This window comes from Scyliorhinus torazame, chromosome 2 (genome assembly GCF_047496885.1).
Source record: "Scyliorhinus torazame isolate Kashiwa2021f chromosome 2, sScyTor2.1, whole genome shotgun sequence".
NCBI classification, from domain to species: Eukaryota; Metazoa; Chordata; class Chondrichthyes; order Carcharhiniformes; family Scyliorhinidae; genus Scyliorhinus; species Scyliorhinus torazame.
The window spans coordinates 20,736,631-20,749,817 of record NC_092708.1 but is presented as its reverse complement, the minus strand read 5'-3'; the positions used below and the strand labels follow the sequence as shown (position 1 = coordinate 20,749,817).

The 13,187-nt window shown below is 47.2% G+C and overlaps 1 protein-coding gene across 2 annotated transcripts in view; it reads right to left on the bottom strand.

The window, feature by feature from the left end:
• The window catches only part of cfap65 (cilia and flagella associated protein 65), a 243,182-nt gene extending 232,872 nt beyond the window's left edge, over positions 1 to 10,310 (bottom strand). For both annotated transcript variants that reach the window (XM_072469307.1, XM_072469318.1), the window contains exon 1: positions 10,210 to 10,310. The gene's annotated coding sequence lies outside the window, so the exon portion shown is untranslated. The remainder of the gene's footprint in view (positions 1 to 10,209) is intronic.
• Between the last annotated feature and the right edge of the window lie 2,877 nt (positions 10,311 to 13,187).

Sequence of the window (13,187 nt, the reverse complement as noted above, 5' to 3'; positions counted from 1 at the left end):
TTAACACCTTTAAACAGTATCACATCAGGTTAAAGGATATATATATTTTCTGTAGAATGGCAGAGATATATTAGCTTGGTTGACTTCAGCTCCAGCACCTTGTTTTCTTCCTGCAGCTCTCTGGACACACACTAACTGCTTTTTCAAACTGGCTTTCTCCCTTCAAGCAACTCACAGCAAACCAGAACTTCTCAAGCTGCTGTCTCAAACTGGCTTTCTCCTTTTAATCAGCTCGCAGCAAAATAGCCAGGCACTTTTAAACTGCTCTCAGCAAAACCAACCAGGCATTTTTCAAACTGCAAAACCAAACTGTAAAATGGCTGAACTGAGCTGAGCCCCACCCACTCTCTGACATCACTGTTTTCTTAAAGGTACATTGCTTAAATATCCATGTCTTAAAGGTACCCGCACATGACACCTCCCCCCAAGAAAAATAAATAAACCATCAACTTCAAGATGGTTTCATTTTTCACTTTTGCACCATCCACTAAGAAATGTACACAGTAAATATACCTTTTCGTTTTTTAAAAAAGCAACACATGCAAACAGGTATAATAATATAGTCCATTTTTCTTTGTTCTTCTTCCTCCAACCGAAATCCTTCTCGATTAACAGTCTCTTTGAACAAAGTCTCTGCACGATCCATCCATTCCTCTACTCCTCGGCATTTCTCTTTAGAATCAGATACTTTAGTTCAATCTGACCACAGAGTCCCTTGCAATTCTCCAATACAGGAACATTGGTGATCACAGCTTTCAGGCAGTCAAATGCCTGTTGAAATTCCGCTGTCCATTGAAATTTTTTAGGTTTCTTTAGCAATTCCATCAGTGGAGTAATCACGCCACAAAACTTTAGCACAACTGTTCGATCAAATTCATTCATGTTAAGAAATCGCATTATTTCCCTTTGTCTTGAGGATATCGGAAACTCCTCAAGGAAAGTGATTCAGGCTTCTCCAAATTCACTTTCGGCTAGGTTCATACCAAACCCGCCGCCTGAAGTCAATCGAAGAACTCCATACGATGTTTTAAATGTTCTTTCCATGTCTGGAAGTTGTAAATAAAAGCAGATTGTCCCAATTTCTCAATGCAATCCTTCAAACGTGGGATAGGATAAGAGTCCGTTCTTGTAACTGCATTCACCTTTCGATAGTCCACACACAACCGTTGGGTACCATCTGGTTTAGGTACCATCACTATGGGTGAACTCCATTGGCTGCAATCCACTTCAATTATGCCATTCTTCAGCATATTCTCAATCTCTCTGTTAACCTGTGCCAATTTTAAAGGATTAAGTCTATATGGATGTTGTTTGATAGGAACAGCATTTCCCACATCTACATCAGATATAGCCATTTTAGTACTTCCCAATTTATCACTACAAACTTGCCCATGTGATATCAATAACTTTTTCAGGTCAGTTCGTTTTCCTCTGGAAGGTAACTTAACAATTCATCACAATTTCTAAGAAAATCCTAATTTTCCAATTTAATTTGAGGTATGTCAAATTCACAGTCATCTGGATTTGGTTTGTCACTTTGAGTTAGAATCATTAAAACCTCCTTTTTCTCTTCTTCCCTTTCAAAGTACCTTTTAAGCATATTCACATGACACACTCGGTGAGTCTTCCTTCTATCTGGTGTTTTTAACACATAATTCACCTCACTAACTTTCCTTTCAATCGGATACGGTCCACAAAACCTAGCTTTTAAAGGCTTCCCTACCACTGGTAACAACATTAAAACTTTATCCCCACTGGCAAAACTACGAACTTTGGATTTCTTGTCCGCTACCCGTTTCATCACATTTTGTGCAACTTTCAAATGTTGTCTAGCCAATTCACCTGCTCTATTTAATCGTTCCCTAAAATTTGACACATAATCCAATAGTGTAATTTCCGATTTCTCACCCACCAATTTTTCCTTAATCAATTTAAGTGGTTCTCTTACCTCATGGCCAAAAATTAGTTCAAAAGGACTAAATTTGGTAGACTCATTAGGTGCATCCCTAATTGCAAACAATACGAATGGGATTCCTTTATCCCAATCCTCTGGATATTCTTGACAATACGCCCTCAACATTGTCTTTAATGTCTGATGCCACCTTTCTAACGCTCCCTGCGATTCTGGATGGTACGCAGTTGATTTAAATTGTTTTATTCCTAAGCTATCCATAACTTCTTTGAATAACTTTTAAGTAAAATTTGTTCCTTGATCCGATTGAATTTATGTGGTTAGTCCATATCTAGTAAAGAATTTAAGTAACTCCTCCACAATCCTTTTAGCTGCAATATTACATACTGGAATGGCCTCTGGAAACCTAGTAGACACATCCATTACAGTCAAAAGATATTGATTCCTTCTTTTTGTTTTAGGAAGCGGTCCTACACAATCGATTAGGACCCTTGTAAAAGGTTCCTCAAATGCTGGAATGGGTATTAAGGGCGCTGGTTTTATTACTGCTTGAGGTTTCCCTATCACTAGACATGTGTGACATGATTGACAAAATGTAACTACATCTTTATGTAGTCCAGCCCAATAAAAATGTTTCTGGATTTTAGCTTGAGTTTTCCTTATTCCCAAATGACCTCCCACTGGTACCTCATGTGCAATTCGCAACACCTCCTTTCTATACCCTACCGGCAATACTACTTGATGAACTTCTGCCCACTTTTCATCCGCCTGCATATGTACAGGTCTCCATTTTCTCATCAAGACATCACTTTTGCGGTAATAACACTCTGGTATACTCTCAGATTCCTCTTCCATATAAGCTTTCTGATATATCCGTTTTATTTCTACATCTTTCTGTTGTAACTCCGCCAATTTTCCTTAACTAAAAATATCCGCCTCATCCTCCACCTGTTCTTGTTCTTTTTCAACCATCTGATCAAATATAGTTTCTGATAATTGCACTTCAACTTCATCTTCACTCTTTGATTTTTCCTCTTAACTTAACCTGTGACTTTGCGACCTTGTTACTACACAATCCGGAAAAATCCCAGGATATTCGTCCTTCAACACTTCAGTTGACTGATTTTCCAATGGCTTATCAACCACAGTAGGCATCACTCCCACCTGCGATCCAGCTATATCATTCCCCAAGATAAACTGTATTCCTGGACAAGATAGTTTATGGATTCAATTACTCCTACCACTTCACCACTCTTCACTGGACTTTCCAACCTTACCTTATATAATGGAACACTACTCCTCTCACCCTGAATTCCACATATCACCACCTTTTCTGGCAACATTCTTCCCAAACTACATAATTTCTCATCTCTTACCATTAAAGATTGACTAGCCCCTGTATCTCTTAAAATTGTGACTTCTTTACCTGCTCCTCCTGACACACATGAGTAAACTTTAACCCACACAAGTAAATTCTTTAAAGACATCTGGCACCTTCTTAACAATTACTTCTTGAACAGGCTGTACAATTGTTTGCACCTCCTTCGCTTCCCTTGGGCTTTCCTTTACCACTCTAACAAACCCCACTGTCTTATCCTGTTTTACCACATCAGCCTTCCCAGTGCTTTTTTTCAACCACCAAAACTGTGACTTTACATGGCCTAGTTTATTACAGTGAAAACATTTGAAACTTTTCATTTCTTTTCCACCCTCCTGGAATTCTTTTTTAATCTGAGGTACACTCTATTGTCTCCCATCAGATCACCTTTATCTTTACCACTTGAGTATTTCTCACGTCCCCAGTTTCTATCCCTCACCGGCTGAAACTGATGTCGGAAACCAATCTTTGATTTATGAACTAATTCATAATCATCTGCCAGGGGCTGTTTAGCACAGGGCTAAATCGCTGGCTTTGAAAGCAGACCAAGGCAGGCCAGCAGCACGGTTCGATTCCTGTAACAGCTTCCCCGAACAGGCGCCGGAATGTGGCGACTAGGGGCTTTTCACAGTAACTTCATTTGAAGCCTACTTGTGACAATAAGCGATTTTCATTTCATTTCATTTCCGCTGCTAATCTCGCAGTTTTAATGCTCTGTTCTTCCACATGAGTTCTCACTACATCAGGAATTGAATTTTTAAACTCCTCCAAAAGTATAATTTCTCTGAGAGCTTCATACGTTTGGTCTGTTTTCAAAGCCCTTATCCACCTATCAAAATTACTCTGAGCCTTTCAAACTCCATGTATGTTTGACCAAATTCTTTCCTTCAATTTTTAAACCTTTGTCTGTAAGCCTCAGGCACTAGCTCATATGCACTTAAGATGGATTTCTTCACCTCCTCATACGTTCCAGATACCTCCTCCGGTAGTGACGCAAGCACTTCACTAGCCCTACCTACCAGCTTTGTTTGAATCAGTAACACCCACATGTCCTGTGGCCATTTCATTTGTTTAGCTACCTTCTCAAATGAAATGAAAAAGGCTTCCACTTCCTTCTCGTCAAACCTTGGCAATGCTTGGACATATTTAAATAGATTCCTACTAAGCCTTCGACTATGACACTCTTTCTCACTATCCTCATCGCTATCATCCAACTGTACGTTTCCCTTTACGTCTGCCAATTTTAACTGATTGTCATGTTTCATTGCCATTTTCTGAAGTTCAAACTCCCTTTCTTTATCTTTTTCCCTGATCTGTATCTCCCTTTCTTTTTCTTTTTGTTCTGCTAGGGCTATTCTTTCTTTTCTCCTTTCTTCGCTCTCCTTTTCTTTTTCCTCTCTCTCTCTTTCTTTTTCCTCTCTCTCACTCCCGTTTGCCAGCCGCTTTAATGCTTTCTCACATTCCATTTGTTTATTTTGCAACTGAATTTTTGCCATTTCCAATGAGTCAAACTCTATCTCAGGCAACTTTAAATGCTTAACCACCGCCATAATTACGTCACCTTTTCGCATTTTGTCAGGTAATGTTAACTGCAATGTTCTTGCCAAATCTAACCATCTGCTTTTCGTTTCTGTCCGTAAAGTACTACGTGTGACATTCTCCACCCCCAAAAACTTCTGAGCCTCTGAAAGAGCCATTGTTCACAACACTCTCCCCACTTAAACTAAAATACCACACCGGAAAAGCAACAATCCTTCACTGTCTTTAAATTCACAAAAGCCAATCCGATAGATAGACTTTTATCCCCCTCGAGCCCCCAATTGTTATGGGCGAGGCGTTTTCAGAACCCCAAAATTGTATCATGGAGTTCAACCAACCTCTCCCTTTAATGGATTTTGTTGCTTTTCCTAGCACACGGCTTTTCCCTAGGTGTGATATTACAATTATGGACACGTGGGTTTTTAAACACAAAACACTGTTTATTCCATGAACTCAACTTAACATCTTAAATAAACATTGGATCTCTTAACACCCCTTACTTTAAAGATAACTCAGAAAATATTGCAACAGTAAATAATTCCTTCAAAATGTTCCTTCAAACTTCCAAGAGACTTAACACCTTTAAACAGTATCACATCAGGTTAAAGGATATATATATTTTCTGTAGAATGGCAGAGATATATTAGCTTGGTTGACTTCAGCTCCAGCACCTTGTTTTCTTCCTGCAGCTCTCTGGACACACACAGACACACACAAACTGCTTTTTCCAACTGGCTTTCTCCCTTCAAGCAACTCACAGCAAACCAGAACTCTCAAGCTGCTGTCTCAAACTGGCTTTCTCCTTTTAATCAGCTCCCACAAAACAGCCAGGCACTTTTAAACTGCTCCCAGCAAAACCAGCCAGGCACTTTTCAAACTGCAAAACCAAACTGCAAAATGGCTGAACCGAGCTGAGCCCCACCCACTCTCTGACATCACTGTTTTCTTAAAGGTACATTGCTTAAACATCCATGTCTCAAAGGTACCCTCACATGACAATAGTCTGGTAGTGGATTAGTAACCAGGCCAACTTTCTATCAAAGGAAACCGTATTTTGTTTCCTCATGCCGTGTTTGAATGTTTGAACTACCTGCTCCGCTAAACCATTTGAATGGTATAGAGCACCCTGGAGATGCTTCACCTCGTTGGCACATATAAAGGACCGGAACTCTTGACTGGTGAACAGGGTCCCATTGTCTGTGACCAGTACCTCCAGTATCTCGTGGGTGCGAAACGATTGGCGTAGTTTCTCCACGGTAGTCGTGGATATCTGGTGTCCGTCCAGCTATTTGGAGTGGGCATCCACGAGAAGCAGAAACATTGACCCCCATGAGCTCCCAGCAAAGTAAGTGTGCAAGTGCACCCAGGGGTGCCCTGGCCGTTCCTCGGGATGGAGCAAGGCTGATGGAGGGAAATTCTGGTGTTCATAAATACATAGAAGATAGGAGCAGGAGGACTTTTGGCCCTTCGAGCCTGCTCTGCCATTCATCACGATCATGGCTGATCATCCAATTCAATAGCCTAATCCTGCTTTCTCCCCATAGCCTTTGATCCCATTCTCCCCAAGTGCATTATCTAGCCGCCTCTTGAATATATTCAAAGTTCCTGGCACGCCGAGCAGCATTCATCTTGCTCTCGATGTCGCCGTCGATTCCAGGCACCACACATAGCTCCTCGCCAGCACCTTCAATGTTGAGATCCCAGAGTGTCCTGCAGGATCATGTGTCGACCCAGCCATGGGACTATCAAGGGAGCTCCCCATAGGAAGACACTATCTTCCACAGGGAGCTCTTGCGGCTTCATGAGGTGGGGCTGCAGCTTTCCCGGGGATTTCCTTGTAACCCACCGTGCTGGATGATGTCGCATAGCTTTGCCAGCGTGGGGTCCCTCTGAGTCCACTTGCGGATCTGCTCGGTAAAGTGTCTATAAAGTTCAACATCGCCACAACTTCGTCCATTACTGGTGGAGAGGGGGACTTCACTGGCAGGGAAAGGACAGTGCGGGGAATCTATGTGTTGAGCCAGAAGAAATGGGCGAGGTACTAAATGATGACTTTGCATCAGTTCTCACCAAAGAAAAGGATATTGTGGAAGGTGATTCTTGGGTAGGGCGTGTGGACAGTCTGGATCATGTTAACATCAAAAAGGAGGAGATATTGGGTCTTTTAAAAGATATTAAGGTCGCTAAGTCTCCTGGGTCAGATGGGATTTACCCTAGAACACGGAGGGAAGCAAGGTGCAAATTGCTGGGGCCTTGACTGATTTCTTATATATTTTGTAACGTTTATTGTCACAAGTAGGCTTACATTGCAATGTGAAAAGCCCCTAGTCGCCACACTCCAGCGCCTGTTCAGGTGCACAGAGGGAAAATTCAGAATGTCCAAATTACCTAACAGAACGTCTTTCGGGAGGAAACCGGAGCACCCGGAGGAAACCCACGCAGACACAGGGAGAACGTGCAGACTCCACACAGGTAATGACCCAGCTGGGAATCGAACCTGGGGCCCTGGTGCTGTGAAGCCACAGTACTAACCACTGGGCTACCATGCTGCCCAACAATTATATCCTCATTGCATCCTCAGAATAGCTAATGTGGTACCACTGTTTAAGACAGGTAGCAGGGATAATCCAGGAAACTGTAGGCCGGTGAGCCTCACGTCGGTAGTAGGTAAATTATTGGAGAGAATTCTCAGGGACAGGATTTAATCCCATTTGGAAACAAATGGACTCATTAACGATAGACGGCAAGGTTTTGTGAAGGGGAGGTCGTGCCTCACTAACTTGATCGAGTTTTTTGAGGAGGTGACAAAGATGATTGATGAGAGGGCAGTGGATGTTGTTTACATGGACTTCAGTAAAGCCTTTGATAAGGTGCCTCATGGCAGACTGGTACAAAACGTGAAGTCACACAAGATCAGAGGTGAGGTGGCAACATGGATACAGAACTGGCAGAGGATAGCAGTAGAAGGGTGTTTTTCTGAATGGAAGGTTGTGACTAGTGGTGTTCCACAGGGATCTCTGCTGGGGCCTCGGTTGTCTGTAGTGTACATAAATGATTTGGAGGAAAATGTACCTGGTCTGATTAGTAAGTTTGCGGATGACACCAAGGTTGGTGGAGTGGCAGATAGTGTTGAGGATTGTCAGAGGATACAGCAGGACATAGATAGGTTGGAGACTTGGGCAGAGAAATAGCAAATGGAGTTTAATCCAGACAAATGTGAGAAAATGCATTTTGGTAGGTCTAACATAGAGGGGAAATATACCGTAAATTGCAAAACTCTTAGGAATATAGAGTCAGAGAGATCTGGGCGTGCGGGTCCACAGATCTTTGAAAGTGGCAACACAAGTGGACAAGGTAGTCAAGAAAGCATATGGAATGCTTGCCTTCATTGGACAGGGCATAGAGTATAAAAACTGGCAAGTCATGCTACGGTTGTATAGAACCTTTGTAAGGCCGCACTTGGAATATTGCGCACAATTCCGGTCGCCACACTACCAAAAGGATGTGGAGGCTTTGGAGTGGATGGGCAGGCATTCTTTCCCAGGGTGGAGGGGTCAGTCACCAGGGTCCGTGGGCAAAGTTTAAGGTCTGTGGGCAAAGTTTAGAGGAGATGTGCAAAGCAGAGTTTTTACACATAGGGTGGTGAGTGCCTGGAACGCGTTGCGAGGGAAGGTTGTGGAAGCAGAAACATTAATGGAGTTCAAAAGACATCTCAACAAATACATGGATAGGAGGGGTATAGAGGGATACGGCACTTGGAACTGATGAGGGTTTTGGCCAAGGGTGATATCATGACCAGTACAGGGCTTGTGGGTTGAAGGGCCTGTTCCTGTGCTGTATTGTTCTTTGTTTCATAGAATTTACAGTGCAGAAGGAGGCCATTCGGCCCATCGAGTCTGCACCGGCTCTTGGAAAGAGCACCCTACCCAAGGTCCACACCTCCACCCTATCCCCATAACCCAGTAACCCCACCCAACACTAAGGGCAATTTTGGACACAAAGGGCAATTTAGCATGGCCAATCCACCTAACCTGCACATCTTTGGACTGTGGGAAGAAACCGGAGCACCCGGAGGAAACCCACGCACACACGGGGAGAATGTGCAGACTCCGCACAGACAGTGACCCAAGCCGGGAATCGAACCTGGGACCCTGGAGCTGTGAAGCAATTGTGCTATCCACAATGCTACCGTGCTGCCCTTGTTCTGCCAATAACTTCCTCTGGGTTGCCACATTGTTGATTCCACACACCAAGCTGTCCCTTAGCATCTCGGAGAGGGATGGACCAAATTCACAATGTTCTGCCAGCGTTCGGGGCTGCTCAGAAATTCAGTCACCGACTCCTCAGGAGTCCACACAATCATGTCAAACCCATATCTTTGCATCATTGCACACGGTTTTGAATGGGAATGATTCTACAACGTTGTGCCCCTTCATCCGAACTGGAGTGCAACGTGGATTTCAATCAACGCAGCAGGGGTGCAAACTCCCTGCAACATTACGGATCTAAATAAATCATACAGACATGAAACGTTAACTCTGTTTCTCTCTCTCCACAGATGCTGCCAGACCTACAGAGCCCCCCCCCCCCCCCCCCCCCCGCCCCCGCATTTTATGTTTTATAATTCTGCAGCACTAATGTGTCCCGATCCCATGAGTAGCGGGTCGGGGTTGGGGGAGGCTGAAATCTCCCTGTAGCTCTGGGAGGAGGGATTCCCAATCCCCCTTGCACCCCAGGGTGGAGAAGTGTGTGGGATTCCCAATCCCCCTTGCACCCCGGGGTTGGGAGGGGGGAGGGGAGAGAGGGATTCCCAATGCCCCTGCACCCAGGGTGGGGGGGGGGGGGATTCCCAATCCTGGGAGGGGGTCCCAAATCTCCTGAACCCCAGGGTGTGGGGGGGGGGGGGGGGGGTAGTATTCTCAAACCTCCTGCACCCAGGGTGGGGGGGGGGGGGTATTCCCAATCCTCCTGCACCCCAGGATGGGGGGGGGGGGGGGGTATTTGCAATCCTCCTGCCCCCTGGGCTGGGGGGGGGGGGTTCATTCCCTGCACCCATAGGTGGGGGGGGGGGGGGGGGAGAGATTCCCAATCCCCCAGCACCCTGGGATGGGGGTTTCCCATCCCTTGCATCCCTGGGGGGGGGGGGGGGGGGGGGGTTCCCAATCCTCCAGCACCCCGGGGTGGGGGGGGGGGGGGAGGAGGGGGTCCCAAACCTCCTGCAACCCGGGGGGGGGGGGGGGGAGGTTCCCAATCCCCCAGCACCCTGGGGTGGGGGGTTTCCCATCCCCTGCACCCCGGGGTGGGAGGATGGGGTGGCACTCTGGGGTGGGTTGGGCCGCCTCCGGGTCCCGGCCTCTCTGCGCGCCGCCCGCGCTCTCACCTGGCCTCAGGCTCCCGGCGCGGCGTTCGGGCAGCCCCGTGCCCATGGAAACGGGCGGCGCCGCTGCCCCAGGCAACGGACGGCGGCCGCGGGCTGGGGGGGAGGCGGGGGCGTTCGCGGAGTTCAAAATCGGTCAACGTGCGCCCGCGGGGCAGGTGTTACATTTATATAGCGCCTTTCACACGCACACGCAGCCCCCCTCCCGCCTCCCAACTGGCTCCGCGGAGCGCTGAAGGGTCGTCACTGTTGTACAAAGGGCCTGCATTTCTATAGCACCTTTCCTGTTCTCAGCATATCCCAAAGCAGCTTTGCCGGCAATTAATTAAATACATTTTAATCACTGTTGTAATTCAGGAAATGTGGCTGCCAATTTGCCCACAAGCCACCTTCTGATAATGGCCAGGCTGCCTGTTGTGACTGATGTTGGTCCAGCGGATTGGCGGTACTGCTGTACGAGGAGAGATTGAGTCGGTTAGGATTGTATTCGCTGGAGTTTAGAAGAATGAGGGGGAATCTCATAAAACCTATAAAAGTCTAGTCGGACTAGACAGGGTAGATACAGGAAGGATGTTCCTGATGGTGGGTGTGTCCAGAACTAGGGCGTCAGTCTCCGATCCCCCGCCGGGTTGGAGAATGGCCGTTGGCCGCCGTGAATCCCGCCCCCGCCGAAGTCTCCGGTACCGGAGATTGGGCGGGGGCGGGAATCGGGCCGCGCCGGTTGGCCCGGCTCAATTCTCCGGCCCGGATGGGCCGAAGTCCCGCCCAGAAATTGCCTGTCCCGCCGGCGTAAATCAAAGCTGGTATTTACCAGCGGGACCAAGCGGCGTGGGCGGGCTCCGGGGTCCTGGGGGGGGCGCGGGGCGATCTGACCCAGGGGGTGCCCCCACGGTGGCCTGGCCCGCGATCGGGGCCCACCGATCCGCGGGCGGGCCTGTGCCGTGGGGGCACTCTTTCCCTTCCGCCTCCACCATGGCCGAGGCGGAAGAGACTCTCCCCACAGCGCATGCGCGGGAAACTGTCGGTGGCCGCTAACGCTCCCACGCATGCGTCGCATTTCCACGCCAGCTGGCGGGGCACAAACGCCATTTCCGCCAGCTGGCGGGGCAACAAACGCCATTTCCGCCAGCTGGCGGGGCAGAAATCCCTCCGGCGCCGGCCTAGCCCCTCAATGTTGGGGCTCGGCCCCCAAAGATGCGGAGCATTCCGCACCTTTGGGCCGGTGCGATGCCCGTCTGATTGGCACCGTTTTTGGCGCCAGTCGGCGGACATCGCGCCGTTGGGGGAGAATTTCGCCCCAGAGGTCACAGTGTGAGGATACAGGGTAAACCATTTAGGACAGAGATGAGGAGCTTTTGCTTCACCCAGACAGTGGCCGTCCTGTGGAATTCGTTACCACAGGTAGTAGTTGAGGCTGAAACATTGTGGGCGGGATTCTCTGTCCCGCCGCACCAGTTTTCCAGTCCGGCGCGCCCCCGCCGACAGCGGGATTCTCCGTCCCACCAGTCGGCCAGTGGGGTTTCCCATTGAGGGCAGGCCCACGCCGTTGGGAAATCCCCGTGCGTGGATGTGCTGCCGGCACACCAGAGAATCCCGCCAGCGGAGAATCCAGCCCTGTATGTTTTCAAGATTCAGTTAGGGCAAAGGGGATCATAGGACACAGGGGGAAAGCGGGATTAGGCTACTGAGTTTGATGATCAGCCATGATCATAATGAATGGCGACCCTGACTCGTCGGGCTGAATGGCCTCCTCCTTTTCCTATTTTCTGTGTTTCCATGAGTGAAATTTAAGTGCAAACCTTCCTTTCTTACTTACTCTCTCAGACTTGATTTGGAAATGTCAATGACCCTTCTTATCCAAGGTTATGTGATAGGTTCAGATGGAACTGGTACGGTAGCACAGTGGGTAGGTTCAGATGGAACTGGTACGGTAGCACAGTGGGTAGAACTTGCTTCACAGCTCCAGGGTCCCAGGTTCGATTCCCGGTCTCTGTCTGTGCAGAGTCTGCACGTTCTCCCCGTGCCTGTGTGGGTTTTCTCCAGGTGCTCTGGTTTCCTCCCACAAGTCCCGAAAGATGTGCTGTTAGATAATTTGGACATCCTGAATTCTCCCTCAGTGTACCTGAACAGGCGCCGGAATATGGTGACGAGGGGCTTTTCACAGAAGCTTCATTGCAGTGTTAATGTGACTTGTGACAACAAAGATTGTTATTATTAAGTGTGTGCTGTGGCTGAGTGAGCGGCATCTCTCCCCTGAACTGGAAAGTCGTATGTTCAAACTCTAGGCTAATATTCCAGTCCTGCACTGAGGGATTGTTGTCTTTCAGATGACATATTGGATGTCCCGCCAAATAACACCAATCAACATCACAAAAACAGTTAGCTGCTCATCATCATATTGCTGTGTGTGGGATCTTTCTTTGCACTAATTAGACGCCATGTTTTCTTTCAACATTGCAACTGTGACTTAATTTTTCAAAAACCTCTCATTGGCTGTAAAGTGCTCCAGGACTTCCTGAAAGGCGATTCACAATGCACAGACTTTGAAAATGTAAGCCAGACATCCCCTGGTCATTATTTCTCCTCGATTAAGCTCATCGTGTTTCTTAGCTATTTCAACATTGGTGGTGTCAGTGCTGGGAGCCTCTAATCAGCTTCAACGATCAGTTGGAAAAGTAAATGATATGTTTGCCTTTATTACAAAGGATTGGAATATAACAAGAAGTCTGGCTCTAGTTATTTAGGGCCTTTCTGAAGGCACAGGTACATTGCCTCAGAAGGAGTGCGACAAAAGTTCACTCGATTGATTCTGGGGCTGAGGAGATTTTCCAATGAGGAGAGACTGAGTAGATTAGATTTACCATAAATCGCGGCGTATAAAGGTTTCGGGTGTATGAAATGACCACATTTTTGCAGTGCCAAAATGGATGTTTCAGCTTTATGCAGAATTATTCAGCTAACAAATGAATGTTTAGGGCTAT